Source organism: Bactrocera neohumeralis, chromosome 3 (genome assembly GCF_024586455.1).
Source record: "Bactrocera neohumeralis isolate Rockhampton chromosome 3, APGP_CSIRO_Bneo_wtdbg2-racon-allhic-juicebox.fasta_v2, whole genome shotgun sequence".
Classification (NCBI taxonomy): domain Eukaryota; kingdom Metazoa; phylum Arthropoda; class Insecta; order Diptera; family Tephritidae; genus Bactrocera; species Bactrocera neohumeralis.
This window is the reverse complement of record NC_065920.1, coordinates 59,328,750-59,346,156: the sequence shown is the minus strand read 5'-3', so window position 1 is coordinate 59,346,156 and position 17,407 is coordinate 59,328,750.

Genomic DNA, 17,407 nt, shown 5'->3' with positions numbered 1-17,407 from the left:
GTGGATTGTAGCTTTTTTGCATTTTTTTAATATCTATAAGAAATTAAAATCTATAAGAATCAAATATCAAGCTGATACTTCTAAAGAAAACGATAAAAAGGCTAGAGAATAATGATGGGAATCTCATAATTCCATAATGCTCCTCTCATAAAAACCTTTGTTCATCTTAAACCTCTGCCGTACTTTCGGTTCGGCACCCGGTTGCAATGCAACTCCACATTCAACTGACAAAATGTCAGTTCTTCCCGTATTTGGGTTTTAACCACAACCACCTCGCTACTCCCTGAGGGGCTATTCAGCAAGACCAGATTGGAGCAAACTACAAGGGCTCCTGCTCCGCGTGGTACCAGAATTAAGTCTCTAGTCAGACCTCGTATCTGAAACTACTACCAGTTGGGCGTCCATACTGCCCTGGACTGGTGATCAGAGATTGGACCCTGACACGCACACACCATTCACACAAGAAGCTAATTCGAAGTTAAACGCCTTCGACGCCTAAACAATTCACGCGGTAACGACCCTAATTGTTCAGCATTTCGACTAGTGGAGTTCATACTGCTAACATCTAACCGTCCATCAGTCCAGCTAATCCACATACCACCCAAATCCCTAATGTCCGAGTGCAGCGGGTATTCTGCAATTACACATACCCAGTCCTCCATCCCCACCCCCAAAAACAAACCGACCTATCAGATAGGTGCCTCTGTTGCATTCAGAGGCCAAAGCCCCGTAAGCAGAAAACCAAGACTCAGAAAAAATCAGAAGTCTAAGTTACCCTCAAAAAACCCAATGTCAAGAATGGAGTCATAATTCACTCGACTGTTGGGACTGTCGTGGCTGTTTCCCACCCTACAGCGGCTCCATTTGTGGCACAGGTCACAAAAAAGCCACAATATATAATGCGAACAGCACGACGTCCGAGACCCCAATCATTCCGTAAAATGCGTCGTACTTTGCGTACAGTTGCCTGCAGATGCTCCTTCACATTCGCAAAGTGTGGAGCGAAACACATTCTTTCACTCATGGTCAACCCCAGGTATTTAACTTGCGTCACATACCTGATGCTGACCCCGTTCACTTGAATAATCGGTGGACGAACCGGCGACAATCTGCCCTTAAGTAGCCAAATATTGGTTCAGTCGATTTTTCTTGAGTCCAAGTTTTCATCTGAAAAATAATTCGACTTACACAGAAATAGGAAAAAATCATTTGACGCCAGGTCCAGAGTTAGGGCTTATGCAGCAGAACCTCTTGTGGGAGATGATCTCCTGTTAGTTAAAGCTGAACTCAATCCAATTGGTGACAATACAGGCCACCAAACACAAAGAAAAACCTACCTGATCATTCATCCTGGCTTAGCCACCATTTGTGCCAGGCCCCGCGATTCAACCATGTCCGTTTTTGGCTTCACTAGTAACCATCCGCTTCAGAAATGAGTTTTCGTTAATTCATGTGGCTCCCATATTCGAGCTTCGTTTGTATCATACCATATTTAATTGGGTCCAAGCGGTTTTTAGTTTTGCGCAATATTTAGCATCCAAGAAATTGAAACAATGCTTATGTACTCTCGCACTCAACGATTTCCACTATTTTATCGATATTTTCGACAATTGGTTCTGGCTGAATTATTGGTATAAAACTTGTCGAAACGGAATCGATGAAACCGAAAATGTACATTTTCGGTCACTCGAGGATAGAAATGGCCAAGAGCTGATCTTCTTCTTCTTCTTCTTAATTGGCGTAGAAACCGCTTAAGCGATTATAGCCGAGTTAACAACAGCGCGCCAGTCGTTTCTTTCTTTTCGTTACGTGGCGCCAATTGGATATTCCAAGCGAAGCCAGGTCCTTCTCCACTTGGTCCTTCCAACGGAGTGGATGTCTTCCTCTTCCTCTGCTTCCCCCGGCGGGTACTGCGTCGAATATTTTCAGAGTTGGAGTGTTTTCGTCCATCCGGACAACATGACCTAGCCAGCGTAGCCGCTGTCTTTTAATTCGCTGAACTATGTCGATGTCGAGAGCTGATCTTAGGTCATTGATTATGTTCCATATAATATATTAATGACTGACTTACAAAAAATATATAGTCTACGAGGGCGACTTGTTAATGGCCTAGCTCCACCACCCAAAGGCGCCACTATTGCAAGAGAAAGTTATTATCATGTAGGATAATCTGGTAAAAGATTTCGAGTATTGCCAAAATTACTGACCAAATAAATTTATAGTTTTGAGCAGTGCAATCAAAGAATGATTGAAGATTAGCTTTATACTGTGACTCCTACAATCACAATAAATAACGCCATTGTATGTATGTAGGTGAATAACGTATACCGCAAATGAATACCAAAAAAGATAACAAATTCGGCGACGTGATTTTGATGGATCGCTGATTGCAGACTCATGATATTGCTGAAACAATAGGCATCTCTCATTAGTGGCGAATTGGGTGCAGTGTTTCCTCACTTCAGGCAGCAAGCGCAACATTGGGATCGCTTTACAGTAGTGTTCGACGCTGTTTACGAAAAATACGTCGGAGTTTTTGTGTGTAGTTTTGACCGTGCTGGCGAAACGTGGATTCACTGGTGCTCCAAAAAAGACAGCGACTACTCTACCAGATGTGAACTCCTTCCTTTGTGGGATTCAATATCTGTGATTAGCTATCCGGAGAAGTGCAAATGCTAACAGGGCTGTACTCTGGCAAATATTTGGTCCGAATCGATTCCGAATTGTAAAAGAACGGTTCTGATTATTAAAAACACTCGCAATCACTACACATCCTCCGTCGGCATGACGAAACTAGTCTTACTGGGCTTAGATAGTTGCTCATAGTCTCTGTGGTATAATGAGCACAGTTTTTTTATATTGTTAAGCCTCTTGCGAACGGCGGTCAGCCCAAGACGATTGACGCCTTGAGGAATATTCGGCGGGTTATTGTTACCACACACCATACGGTCTCAATTGCAGCAAAGAGTGATCTGGGTCTCTCAGCTGGAATTTATTTGAGCCAGCCACGGCGGTCATTTTTAAAACATTATGGGAAACCCTTGTACATTATGGCAAATTGTAGTTAAGTCCCCCGGGTAAATATTATTTCAAAAAAATGTTCTTTGCTAAGTTGGTTGAACTGTCTTAATTATTATGCCAAATATGACCATGATCTGTCAACCAGTTTCTTTACAGCAGCTGCTTAAGTCGCTGCACGTCAGTAATGCGTTGTAATTTTTACATGGGATAAAAATATCGAGCAAAGAATTTGTCTCAAATTTTGTATTTCTGACCGAATTTCTTGTGCGAAAGTACTGCGAATGTTGGAAAAAGCTTAACACAAGCCTACTAGTGGTACAAAGTCTTCAAAGACGGTCGAGAGATCGTTGAAGACATGCCTCATCGACCTTCGACTTCTTCAACTGATGAAAGTACTAAAAAAGTGAAGGAAGTGGTGCTTGAAAATCGTCAGCCAGTTGTTACAGAGATGGCAAGAGAGCTCGACATTTTTCGCGAGTTCGTTTGAATGATTTTGGTGAATATTTTGGGTATGAAACGCATTCTTACTCGACTTGTCTCGATAAAGCAAAATTTTTTTTTCAAAAAGTCTACCGTAAACAAATCCTTTGGGCATACTTGTTCGAACAAATTCCGATTCCAGATTCGTGAAGAGTGTTACTGCCGTTGAACCATAGCCATGGGTTTATGAATTTGACATGCAAACAAGTCAACAATCATCGGAATGGAGGGAAAACACGAGCCGAAACCAAAAAACAAACAAGGTTAAAGTCGCTCATAAATTGTTGTTCATTATTTTTTTTCAATATTCGTAGTTTGGTGCACCTTGAAATTAATCTCGAGGGACAGACGGTCAATAAGGTGTACTATTCGGCCGTATTGAGGCGTTTGCGTGAGAACATCCATTGAAATGGCCGGAATTGTCGAAGTGTTCTTCATGGATTTTACACCATGATAATGCGCCATTCCATCGCGCTTTGTTTGTGATAAAATTTAAGGCCAAAAGCGCAAAAAATACTATCGATAAACCGCACAGACTTGGCTTTGTGTGATTTTTTCTTGTTCTCCAAACTGAAATTGCCGCTTCGTGCAACCGGTTTTCAGTCGATCGAAGAGATAAAACAAAATTCGCTAAAGGAGCTGAAGGTTATTCCAAAAAGTGCTTATGAAAAGTGTTTTGAGAATTGGAAAAATTGGTGACATAAATGTATTACATCCGGTGGGGATTACTATGAAGGCGAAAAAATAAATATTGATGAACTAAATATTTTTAGTTTTATTTATAATTTTCAGGTCCTTTTTTTGACACAAATGCATTCCAAATTCTACTGAATCTATACGATTAAGGAGAAGCAAAGTACTTTTCGGCTAATATATTCTTTCCTACCTAAAAACTCACCTGCTCTGTCTCGTGTTTGTAGCAAATTACTTTCGGATCATTTATTTCGACTCTTCGCAGCAATCAAATATTTACTTACTTTCATTTTTAACCAATCAGGCAACACTGCTAGGAAACAAAATTGCTAACAATGCACTGTTTGCTAAACTATTTGTCTACAATTGTTGGCAGTAACTGGCAGATACAGCGCACGCTACTGTTTTCGTATAGATTTTTCACGCTGTTTGGTCATATTGATTGCACATAAGCACACATGCCGTACAGCGGCAAACAAATGTTCAAATACACCCACAATGGAGGACCTTTTTTCACCTTTACAAACATAACCGTTACACGCGAGCATACTTTCGTATGCATTTAGGAGCGAAGTACTCGAGTAAGTGTGACTGCTCGTAAAGGCCATTTGAAGCAAACACAAATAGAAATACAAATACACCAACATATAGACATACACATACCAACACACTTGCTACGCTCACACTCATGGAATATTAAATGTGAACGCATTCGAATTAAATATTTATACGCGAATGTCTGTATTTGTACTTTGGACCAAGCAGTGGCGCAGCATCTACAAAATATTGCCAAATAAAAAACACACACATACACAAATACTCATATATTGTGTATAAGAGAGAAAGTGTAGCAAATAAAAAGAACGCAACAAAATTTTATTGTCAGCTGGTCGGGGTCACAATGAAGACAGCGACTTTTGCCCACGTCATTTCATGCCAATCTTATGGAACATACACATACATAGATACATATATTATTGTGGCCCGCCTGCTCGTTTGGCTTGTTCTTTTGGCTTGTTCTTTTGGCCATTTGACGTTCCGCACTTACATTTACATGTGTCTGCCTTTGTATTTGTGCACTTGTAAATTTACTCGCCACACGGGTTACCGTCTACAGGTGTATCGCGTGTCGTCCTCGGAGACATTGGCTCCTTGGTTCGTTGCCTGCTTTGGCTGACTGACTGTCCGACTGAATGGCTGCCGCGGTTCGTTGCTTGAAGAGACTTATTTATTTATTTTTCACTCACTTCTTTTATTGTTGTAATATATTTATTCGTTTGTGGCGTGCGCTTGTTGGCGACGTGTCCGTGACATTTGACTGATTGTGAGTTTAAGTGCTGTCGGCATGTCGTAAATTTGCATCAGGCACGACATATCGGTACAAGTGTGCAACATTGCAACACTGCTTTAAGTTAATAACTTTTCTCTTTTGTTGTAGTTATTATAATGGTAATTCAAACCCCACCTAATGGTTAGTGAGTATTGAGTGCTGTCATCGGAGTCTCATAACGTAGATACTGGGAACGAGCTGTTTTGAGAGTATCGAAACGAAGGAAGATTGCTTGGCCTGGCTAGGTAAGAGTACAGCCTCTCCGGGCTAGTAGTAGTATACTGTAGTAACTCTAAGTCTGTACTTGTATTTGCTTTTCTTGCACTTATTTAAAAAGTCCTTAGTGTTTTCCGGCCACACTTAGGCCATATCTGCTTCGTTATCTTATATTTGGTTAATGATCTCCATCTGTTCTAAGCTACTTGTTGAAATTGTGTACAATCCTCTCTCTTGTTTACCTTGAGGCTCATGGTTTAGCCAACTAGCCTGCTTTTTCTTTGCCAAAAATATTCTTGTGACCGGAAATCAAGATCATGAACAAGAAGAGTGGACCTGTCTGTGAGCTTAAAGCAGTTCTGCAATTGCAGACTAGTCTGGGATTAATGGAAATGGTCTACGCCAGTGCTTCCCAAACTTAGTTTTGCCATGACCCGGTAATTTTCACACCGTCCTTTCGTGACCCACTTAATATTATTAAACTCAAGACGGTTACAAGAGATTAAATAATACACGTTTAATAATAGTAAGAGAAATGTTTTATTAATATTAAATTATAATATTTTGGTATCTTTGGTACTCACTTTTTAGTGCGAAGTATGTAGCTGTTGCTTATTTTTAATTATAGAGTTCAAGTTTGCTGAAATTGCTGAAAGTTTTATTCTGAGATCGGGTTCCACTTCCAATCTGTTACGATATTTATTATACTCTCGCAACAAAGTTGCTAAGGAGAGTATTATAGTTTCGTTCACATAACGGTTGTTTATAAGTCCTAAAACTAAAAGAGTCAAATATAGGGTTATATATACCAAAGTGATCAGGGTGACGAGTAGAGTTGAAATCCGGATGTCTGTCTGTCCGTCCGTCTGTCTGTCCGTCCATATGTCCGTCCGTCCGTGCAAGCTGTAACTTGAGTAAAAATTGAGATATCATGATGAAACTTGGTATACGTATTCCTTGGCTCCATAAGAAGGTTAAGTTCGAAGATGGGCAAAATCGGCCAACTGCCACGCCCACAAAATGGCGGAAACCGAAAACCCATAAAGTGTCATAACTAAGCCATAAATAAAGATATTAAAGTGAAATTTGGCACAAAGGATCGCATTAGGGAGGGGCATATTTGAACGTAATTTTTTTGGAAAAAGTGGGCGTGGCCCCGCCCCCTACTAAGTTTTTTGTACGTATCTCGGAAACTACTATAGCTATGTCAACCAAACTCTACAGAGTCGTTTCCTTCAGGCATTTCCATATACAGTTCAAAAATGGAAGAAATCGGATAATAACCACGCCCACCTCCCATACAAAGTTTATGGTTGGAAATCACTAAAATGCGTTAACCGACTAACAAAAAACGCCAGAAACACTAGATTTTACGGAAGAAATTGCAGAAGGAAGTTGCACCCAGGCTTTTTTTTTAAAATTGAAAATGGGCGTGGCCTCGCCCACTTATGGACCAAAAACCATATCTCAGGAACTACTTGACCGATTTCAATGAAATTGGGTATGCAATATTTTCTTAACACACTGATGACATGTACGAAATATGGGTGAAATCGGTTAACAACCACGCCTTCTTCCAATATAATGCTATTTTGAATTCCATCTGATGCCTTCTCTGTATAATACATACATTAAGAACCAATGATAATAATGATAATGGAATAAAACTTTACACAATACGGTATTTGAAAAATATGTAAATGACGGATAATGAAATCTCGATTATCACTTTATCATGCGAGAGTATAAAATGTTCGGTTATTTCCGAACTTAGCCTTTCCTTTGTTTTCTATAAAATCCATAAATAGCACAACAGTCGCTGTTGATGTCTTTTCTCATTTCAAAGCGGTCGATAAAAATTTAGATTGAATCTCAATGTACAGACACCAGAACTTCTTTAGCTGAATGTTGTGTTTTCGCATTCTCACAGAAACGAGACGAACTTTTTAGTCTCCCTGGTTTTTCGCTAATTTTTGTAAATATTTAGATCGTGTAAAATCGTTTCTGAATATCAGATGAAGAATAATTGACCGTATTTGAAATGTAAGACAAATACTCTGACACATCTCTTTCTATATTCCATTTGTCAAAAGTATATACATATATGTACTTATGTATTTACATACATATGTATGTTGTAGAAGAGAGCTTATTTATCCTTATCAAGTTCATCATTATATTTCTGTAAGACAGGTGGATTCTTTACTTTCGCGAAAAAATTGAAGTTACTTAGTTTCAGTTACAATAGCGCACACTTTTCACATTTTCCCCCGCAACACATCCGAATTAGCGCATTGTCACACCAAAACCAAACGAATAAGCCAAACCCGATAGCAATTGGACGCATTAAAAATGCATTTTCCAATTTTCAAACAACGCGAAACAAAAGCAAAAACCTTTATTACTCAGCGCCATTGTGTTTTCTTTGTATCGAAACAGTTTGGTAAATTTACCGGCAACAATTGCGAGCATTGCCTTTGTATGCACACAGAAACCGTCTCACCTGTATGTGTATGGGAGAGCTTTGTATTTAGGTAGTTTTTGTAGATGGCTGTTCGCAAGTCAAATGTCAAAAGTCAACTGTCACAGTCGAGCACTTTGAAAGTGAAACCCCAATTCAAACACACAAACGCAACATACAAATGTACAGCCAAAGTCATTCAAACCGTTGCTTTGGAAAAAAAACGCGAAAAAATGCTTTATTGTTTTACAAACGTGCCAATAAAGGCTCAGTTCGCAATCAGACGCAAGAGGAGGGGAGGTAAAAAAGCAAATAAATGATTGGTAACTGTGCTAAGATCTTTTAGGATTTCCTTACCCACCGAAAAGCTTTGCTGTAGTCATTTTTTAAGTACAACATCCATGTTGCGTGTAGCGCGATTCGCTGACATGTCGCTATTTTGACAGTTATTCTCTTGACATCGCAAATTGTTTGTCAAGCTGAGGCAAATGATACGGTTGATTTAGCACACTTAATGCCTTTTCTGTTTTTCAAATGTGTGATAAGTATAAACTTATTATAAAGATATGCCCATGACTTTTAAATTGTTTAAATGTTTTGAACTAGAAGTGGTGTTAGAGATAATCTACTTCTTTAGTGACGTAGAGATCGCTTACGCTGTTGTTGACAAGTTTACAACAGCAGCCAGTCGTTTTCCCTTTTCGCCGTTTGGCGCCAAAGCACAAAGGACCATAATCTTTCGCAAAACCTTTCTCACGAAAACTCGTAAGATCGACTCATCAGATGTTGACATCGTCCATGCCTCTGCACCATATAGCAGGACGGGAATAATGATTGATTTGGAGAGTTTGGTTTTCTTAATTGCCTACTCAGTCCAAAGTAGCACCTGTTGGCAAGATATATTATGCGTTGGATTTCCAGGTTGTTGTTGGTGTTGATGCTAGTTCCAAGATAGACAAAATTATCTTCGACTTCGAAGTTATGATTGTCAACAGTGACGCTGGGTGGTATTGGGATTAGCTGGACTGATGGACGATTAGATGTTAGCGGCGAAGGCGGTCAGCTGGGAATTGGGGTTAGATTCTGTATGATTGATGTGTGTATGTGATGTATGTATGGGGTCCAGCCCCTGGCCACCAGTCCAGAGGTGTATGAAAGCTTAGCTGATAGTAGCTTCGGCTACGAGGTCTGACCGGAGACTTAATGCTGTTACCACGGGGAGCAGGAGTCCTTGGTTGTAACCCCAACCTGCTCATGCGGACTGGCCCCTCGGGGAGTATCGTGGTGGTTGTGGTTAAAACCCAAATGCGGGAAAAACTGACTTTGTCAGTTGAATGTGGAGTTGCATTGCAACCGGTGCCGGACCCAAAGCACGGCAGAGGTTTTAGATGGGCCTCGAACCCTACCAAGGTAGTTAGTGTGTCCATTCCATACTGCCAATTGGTACTGAAAATGCTTAGCACTCTCAGGACGCTGATCAACGCATTGATTTGATCCGCTGTGCTTTTGAGCGCCATGGGGTAAAGCTGTCGTCAGCAGGTACCCACGTTAAACACACCGGACGTTGTCAACAGTGACGTGGGAGCCAAGTCGCGAGTGCGAGGACTGTTTGTTTGATAACAGGAGATATTTCGTCATGTCCTCATTGACTACTAGATCCATTTGCCTCGCTTCCTTATCCAAACGGGAGAAAGCAGAACTAACGGCGCGGATGTGAGGCCAATGATATCAATATCATAGGCGTGCGCCAGCTTTTGATATTGCTCAAGGTCAGTTTACACAACCGTAAAAGTTTTGCGGGGATACCAAATTCAGACATAGCGGCATAGAGGCCGTACTTTTGCGTGCTGTCAAAAGCAGCTTTAGAATCAATGAAGAAATGGTGTGTGTTTACGAAAATGGGCAAAACCGGAACGCAACTATGTACGTCTACTTCTCATATAACACAATTTTAAATTCCATTGGATTCTTTCCCTTTCCATAATGAAAATTAAGCACCAATGAATGTTTCCGGGTAAAAAGTTTCCCAAATAGTGTCCAAATCGGTTCAAATCTATTCAAGTCCTCAGATAACAAATATGTGTTTTTACTCTTGCAACGTATTGCTAGAGAGTATGATAGTTATGTTCATCAAACGGTTGTTAGTTTCACTTCAAAATAATCGAATTAAATATTATATATGGTTATGTACATATATATATATAAATGATCAGGATGACGAGACGAGTTGAAATCCGGGTGACTGTCTGACTGTCTGTTTGCCCGTGGAACTGTCCGAAGGAACTTGGTATGCCCGTTCCTTGGCAAAAAAGTTAGTACGAGTTCGTAGATGGACGTAATCGGACCACTGTCTCCCACAAAATGCGGTTTATCCAAGAGTTAAAAAGTTCGATGGTCACCTTATGACCAAAATTTTTCCAAATCCAACAAAAACTGTTCAAGCTCCTGGGTACCGAATTGTTGGACCCCAGTACCTATGTTAACTTTTTACCGAAAATATAAGTCAATGTGTCGGATTCATAATTGCAATTCAAATGGAATCTTTTCCTGATAGTAGCATGTCTTTGGGCTATAAATGGCTTGAATCGGGTCAATAAATTCCTGGGACCCCATATACCTGTTTTAAAGATTTTCGAAATTCCGGGTGATTATATACCGCAAACATGGGCCAATATGTGAATTATATTAATAATATTTAAATAGCGTGTTTATCTTATAGCGGTGCATATATTAAAAAGACAAATGCCGTTACAATCGACAACAAACATCTCATTTGGACGTTCCTAGAATACTTTAAACTCGCATGTAATTTTGATGAAGACCCTCATAATTCTACTTTCGACTTTGAGCCTATCACAAATTTCTTGAGTTTGAGCTATCTCTCCACGATGCATGATTGAACGATGTCCACCAAAAACTGCTTCGATTGGACTATGCAGAGAGTAATTAATTTAAAGGATCACCTGCATCCCAATTTCTATCTCGCATTCGCCCAAAAGTTGATTGCCGACCAACGCCTGCTAAGCTCACGCGAGCTCCAGCGGTCTAGTGCAAAAACGTAGGAGGCCAACGGGACTCCAGATCGTTCCCACTCGTATGTACGTGCAACAACAGCGCCAAATCTTGTGAGCTCATACTAGTAAGCTTTGCAGTTTGATAGTGAAGTAGCTTCATGCTATTGGTACCAAAAGTAGATAGAAGATAGACTCCTTGACTAACTTTTGACAAACACTAAGCGAGCTTAAAGCTAATATACAGGTTGTCACAGTGAACGACCGTTTCCCTGAAGGAGACAACCAGAAAGCACTGGTGATACGGTAGCTTTACTGGATTGTTTCTTACAGAAAACTCTCCCGCAACCTTTCCTCCGGTCTTCGACCCATTCGTGAAAAAGCTCCCTGCGCCGCTTCTTCAGCGATTTCTTACTGTTCACATATCCCTTATCGAAATGTTAGCATAGAAAAAGTCAACAGAAATATACTCTAAGACGCAGTGGTCCATGTCTTCAAGGAAGCAGTTAGAGAAGAGTGCTATTTGTTATATCCAGCTTCCCTGAGCCTTAAAGCGGTCTTCGCAGCAATACCAATACTGGCTATATTACAAGGTTGCTATTGTAGAAAGACATTGAGCCTTCAACTCCGAATAATTCATATAATATTATTGGCTTGACTACGGAAGACAGCTAAAGCACCTTCTTTGGTAAGTAGCTCAACGGATTCAAAAGAGCTGCTCTACAACAGTATAATGCAACCGATGGCATCCTGAATCATTTCTCAAAATTTGGCCTCCACAAAAGCTTCCTATCAAGTGTAAGCCACAAATACTTTGCCAATATCCATAGGTTGATCCCACCTCACCGTCCTAAGCTTTTGCGAGCCTTTGTGTTTCGAGCGCCACCAATAACAACCTTACTTGTTCCAATCATTTATGTCAAGCACATTATTGGCAATAAACACCTGCTGCCACCTAAAACGCCATAAAGTATGCAAAATCTGAAGTTGCAAACTTTAAACAACCGAAAGGCATTAAATCGCGCCATTAAAGCATATCGATAACGATAAACACAGTTAAACGTTTTACGGCAGACAGTAGTGTGGAGTGAATTGTTATTAAACCACTGCGCTATTTGTGGCGGCGAGACAATGACAGTGATTTGATTATAGCACCAATGCAAGCGCAGAGTTAGCACATGTGATCGGCAGTGGATAAGCCACGCAGTCAAGCAGCGCGCTAGTCAAGTGCAGATATGCACTCGTAAACGCCGCGTAATCGCAGTAAACATGTGTAAAACTTGTGATTTGTTTTTGTTTTTCATGTACGTACATTTTTTACCACACACACACACGCATGCATACAAACAGACTTATCGGTAATAACATAAAATTTTGATTGAATATTTGCATTCTTCATTGTTATTATTTTGTTGTTGTTGCTTTTTACAGTCGGTAGTCTGTATAAGAGCGTGCTATTGAAAATCACGCGTTCGAAAAGGTGGCAAAACGGGATGATTGTTGGTAGCTCGTTTGTGTGGCAGCTCTCGTCTGCGGCTACGACTCATTAAAATTCATAGCGAATATATGTGAGTGCGTGCTGCGATCGGCGGCGAAATGGACAGCGTGAAGCTTATTAAAATTTTATGATTCTCAAACCGAATTGGTTAGGTGGCGGCGTTGGCGGTGTTAAAAATAGTGCTGTCACGCCGCATACCAACAAAAACGGGCTAATATTTAACCAAATGAGTGGAATATATGTAAAATAAAATTGGTTAGCTCGGGCATTAATAAAAGTTAAAAAACAAATAAAAAACTAAAAAAGGAAAAATTTTGAATTTTTTTTTTAAGAATAAAACTAAAGGTGTTACGAAAGTTATAAAAGTGTCATATTTGTGGTAAGCTTGTTTGTATTTTGGTGTTTGTAAATATTTGTAAAAGGTTAGCGACAAAAAACTTACAGTCATGTACACATATTATGCATATACATACATATTAGGGTGAGCCACGCAAGTTAACCAATCGAATTTATGGGTTGAAATTAAACTAAATATCGTCAGCTAAACAGGCGAGGGAAAAATTATATAATAGAAACCACCCAAATAGAAACTAAATTTGACTTTTGGTTATAAAATGATTATATTGGGTAGTCGAAAAAGTCTTTTTGTATTTCTAATCAAACTTCAACTTATTTTTTTATATTTATACTAATAAATAAATAAACAAATACCTTTTGGGTCGACCACTTTTTGCCATTTTTCCGGTAGAGACATAATTTAATTAGTGTAAAACTTTCAGTTCGAGCTGCAGAAATAAATAGAGAAGGTACCATCTTCTATAAGAGTGTACAGCTGCTGGCGTATGCCGATGATATTGATATCATCGACCTCAACACCCGCGCCGTTAGTTCTGCTTTCTCCAGGCTGGACAAGGAAGCACAGAAAATGGGTCTGGCAGTGAACGAGGGCAAGACGAAATATCTCCTGTCATCAAACAAACAGTCGTCGCACTCGCGACTAGGCTCTCACGTCACTGCTGACAGTCATAACTTTGAAGTTGTAGATAATTTCGTCTATTTAGGAGACAGTATTAACACCACCAACAATGTCAGCCTGGAAATCCAATGCAGGATTGCTCTTGCCAACAGGTGCTTCTTCGGACTGAGTAGGCAATTGAAAAGTAAAGTCCTCTCTCGACGAACAAAAGCCAAACTCTATAAGTCGCTCATAATTCCCGTCCTGCTATATGGTGCAGAGGCTTGGACAATGACAGCAACCGATGAGTTGACGTTACGAGTGTTTGAGAGAAGGGTTTTGCGAAAGATTTATGGTCCTTTGCGCATTGGCCACGGCGAATATCGCATTCGATGGAACGATGAGCTGTACGAGATATACGACGACATTGACATAGTTCAGCGAATTAAAAGACAGCGGCTACGTTGGCTAGGTCATGTTGTCCGGATGGACGAAATCACTACAGTCTGATGACCGTCAGTGATTCTCAAAAAGGGTTCAGAACGTGTTAACGACAAACCACGTCCAGGACGGCTATCAACATCAACTAATGAATATCGGAAAGATCAGTAAAATTTTTCGGAGAACAAATTGCATCGCACGAACTAACGTCTGTTAAACTATACTTTCCGACCACCAGGTTGTCATGAAACGTATTTTTACTGAAAATTTTATTTGAACTTGGATCTATGCTTACGGCCCAGAAGCAGACGATTAATCGGCCGAATGGCAAAGGTGAGCTGAAGCCGAAAAAACTATGTTAAAGCGGGGTAAAAATCAATGTCATGATGACAGTTTTCTTCGATTATGGAGGTGTGGTGCACTCCGACCGGCCAAACTGTCAACAAGGAATGCTATTTGAGTGCTATGTCTCGTTTGCCTGAAGCTATTCGTAAAAAGAATTTGGAAGTATGGGTCGACAACTCTTGGTTTTTCCTCATGATAATACATCTTCGCATATTGCATTGATTCTTCATGAGTTTTTCGCTAAATTTTTAACCAATATCGTGCCAAACCTTATTCGCCTGATTTAGCTTCGTGGGACTTCTGGTTATTCAGCAAACTCAAACGACTGCTCCGGGGAAGCCGCTTTGAATCAATTGAAGACTTTAAGCCTGAATCCCTACGCTCATTGAAGGCTATTCCGGAAATTGACTTTAACAACTGTTTCGAGGATTGGAAAACACGTTGGCACAAGTACATTGGAACCAATGACGATTATTTTGAGGGAAAACGATGAAGAATAAATTAAGAATTTCTAAGTTATTAACAAAGTTTTACTATTTTTTGCTCATAGTAGTAGTTGTACGAAAGTGGTGGTTCCGACAAATGAGCAGCCTCTTGAGGTGAAACCATGATTATTGACCTGCAAACTTTCTGATCGATATCTCAAAAACTTGAGGGACTAGTTCTCGTATGTTTATACAGACACACAGACAGATAGATAGACAGAATAACCTGGCGCATATGTCTTTATGACATTTTATGCCCTACCAGAATTCCCGATGTAAAAAAATAATATTCCAAGCGATAATGCTGTTTTTAGCATAACACCCATAGACATTGTCACCAGTGAAATGCTGCGAAACAAAGGACACACCGTTTCTCCTCAATTTCCTGAAAACTTCGATCACTGCGTCACAGAGGCCACTATTGACTGCTTTTTCTCTGCTCACCTACCGACCAGGGATATGTGGATTGGGTTGAGTCACTAGAGAAGAGGCGCAGTGAGCTCACGGATGGATCGATTATTGTAAGGAAGGCTCTTAATCAGTCTTAGCTTTAGGCTCGAAGATCACTGTAGGGGTTTTCACGCAGAAGTGGCTGCTTTTAAGGTGGTGCTAAACGTATTCCTATGAACTCCAGCATCTTTTAGAGAGGTCAGCATTCACTCCGACAGCAGAGCGGCAATACTAGTGCTGAACCTCCTATCTGTGCTCACAAAACTAGCCAGGGAGTATCTGCCCTCACCAGAAATATCATTGGCTTACTTAATTATCAGACTCGTTAGGGTACCGGCTCTTAGCGGATTCGCTGATCATTTGCGGCGTTCATATCGGCGATTTTGATCTCAAATGGGGTCTTTCTTTCTTCCGCTGGATCTGTGGACCTCGCGGGCACTTAATAGATACTAGTCAACGAGGCCTTGAGTTGAACACATGAATTTTATTGTACTACTTGCTCTTTACAAAGTTCATCTTGCTGCAATCGTAAGAGTCCCTACTGGTCATCGACAAATGGGCATTCATGCGTTAAGGCTATAAATCTTATCGGAACCCAGCTGAAACTGACTTTAGCCGAGTCAACAAATTTGTAATAGTCTCAAGGCGCTTTGTCGATTTGTATCTATTATATAAAGTATATAGCAATTTTAGGTACCACAACGGACCGGCGTTCTAAGCTGTCCAAGTGAGAATCCTGTTACCATCCAGCTCTTATTCTAACGTAGATGACTTTTTATTTGCAAGGATGTTTTTTCTCTAAAGTTAGGTTTATTTTAACCATAAATTCAGTAAGCTAGTTTTTTGGCTCACCCTAACATACATTTATGCGCAATAAATAATAATTGGAAATCAAATAAAATGCACGTAACAATGTCACAGTGGGTGGCCAGACAACCAACACGTCGTAAAAAATGCTTTTTCAAGTTATCAAATAAAATATTTATGAAAATTGCCGACTTTGCTGCATACAACTTTCATGCATAAGGGAGTGCATAAGCGCTAGTAAATAAATAAAAAAAAATAAATAAAATAAAAGGTATGACAAAGCGTAATACCGCAATGTAAACACTGTTAAACCAACAACAATAGCAAAAACCGTACATTTTCAATTTTCAATAAAAATTTATATATTTTTCATGCGTCCCGCTGTGCAGGTGGCAAATTACGACAAATATGGTTGCCCACATTGTTTTAGTTATATATACATAGATACATATATGCATATGTATGAAAACCGCACGTGCCGAGTGTAAGTGTTGCCGCACCGCCCAGCATTGACCCAGCTAAACGAAAAATAAATTTAGGTAGCCAAATATGGTTTTGATTTCAATAAGTTTTTTCTTGCATTTTTTGAGAAAAATTCTATAGCTTGGTAATGATGTTTGCAAAATCAGAAAAAAAAACTTGATTACGAATGTGAACCAAACAAAAATGATTACATTTTTCATATTAAAAGTGAGCCCGAAATCACGAATTCATGGACACGATTATATCGGGTGATTTTTTAAGAGCTTGATAACTTTTTTAAAAAAAACGCATAAAATTTGCAAAATCTCATCGGTTCTTTATTTGAAACGTTAGATTGGTTCATGACATTTACTTTTTGAAGATAATTTCATTTAAATGTTGACCGCGGCTGCGTCTTAGGTGGTCCATTCGGAAAGTCCAATTTTGGGCAACTTTTTCGAGCATTTCGGCCGGAATAGCCCGAATTTCTTCGGAAATGTTGTCTTCCAAAGCTGGAATAGTTGCTGGCTTATTTCTGTGGACTTTAGACTTGACGTAGCCCCACAAAAAATAGTCTAAAGGCGTTAAATCGCATGATCTTGGTGGCCAACTTACGGGGCCATTTCTTGAGATGAATTGTTCTCCGAAGTTTTCCCTCAAAATGGCCATAGAATCGCGAGCTGTGTGGGATGTAGCGCCATCTTGTTGAAACCACATGTCAACCAAGTTCAGTTCTTCCTTTTTTTGGAACC